Raw genomic sequence first — 1,135 nt, 5'->3', positions numbered from 1 at the left:
ATGGATTGATTGGGAAAAAATAAAAAGCATTGATTTAGCTTATTCTAAGAAAGGATAAATGGCCAATATGCAAAAGAATTAGCTAACTAACCGAATTGCTTATGATTTATTAAACTTGAATTTATGTGCATAAAATAAATTAATTTCCAAATTATTTATGCTTGTTATTTATCATTTTTTATTGTAATTTTTTTTATCACATCCATTATTTGGGTCAAATAAATCACACCAATCCAGCACCACATAAAAAAGAAAGCACACCAAAATTTAACAAAGAAGCCATTAAGGTGTGTGGCCCTATGATCCACCAACCATAGTGTCTTTGCTTTTTAAGGAAGAATATCCACTTAAAAAATTATGCTTATGAAGTGATATATACACTACACTTTAACACTTATATATATATATGTTGTTGGTGTTGGCGAATTAACCAAGGAAGGTTCCCCCAACACCTTTTAAAGCTTTACATAGACAAACACTTTTCCATTTCTATTTCTTTGATGTTTCCAATCCCATCATGCATTAACTTTGTCCCAAGTCTTTTTGCTTCCTCTGCTGAGGCTAATTTTTTTTATATTGTTTAAATATATGTGTAATACGTTGTTATCGGAAGATTTTGTATTTTTTTTATATGGTGTTTTATTTAAATTGGACGGTTCGATTTGTTTAAAGAAAAAAATAAACTACAAATCAAAAGGTCCGATTTTTTTAAATAAAAATCGGACGGTCCGATTTGAACATTAAAATTTTTTTTATTTTCGAAATCACAAATCGTACCGTCCGATTTCTGATTGTTGGTTTAAAAAATGAAACAAATCGGAGGGTCCGAATTATTTAAACCATACCAGCGTAAAACTCATCTCTTCTCACATCATTGTGAGATACACTCCTCTCTCTCACATGAAAAAAAGAAAAAGTGCTCTACTAATTCTTTAGGTGACCACTCCAATAAAAATGGTATGATTGTGATTATGTAAAAATATTTTATTTTGATTATTAAATAATAAATTATATGATTTGATTTTTATATATTATAAAAATATTATTTTTATTTAAAATATAACTAAATAAATAAGTCATATTTTTAAATAAAAATTATTATAAAAAATATTTTTAGTATTTTTATTAGAATAGT

This window comes from Arachis ipaensis, chromosome B06, assembly GCF_000816755.2.
Source record: "Arachis ipaensis cultivar K30076 chromosome B06, Araip1.1, whole genome shotgun sequence".
NCBI classification, from domain to species: domain Eukaryota; kingdom Viridiplantae; phylum Streptophyta; class Magnoliopsida; order Fabales; family Fabaceae; genus Arachis; species Arachis ipaensis.
The sequence above is the reverse complement of the archived record's forward strand: the minus strand, read 5'-3'. Positions refer to the sequence as shown.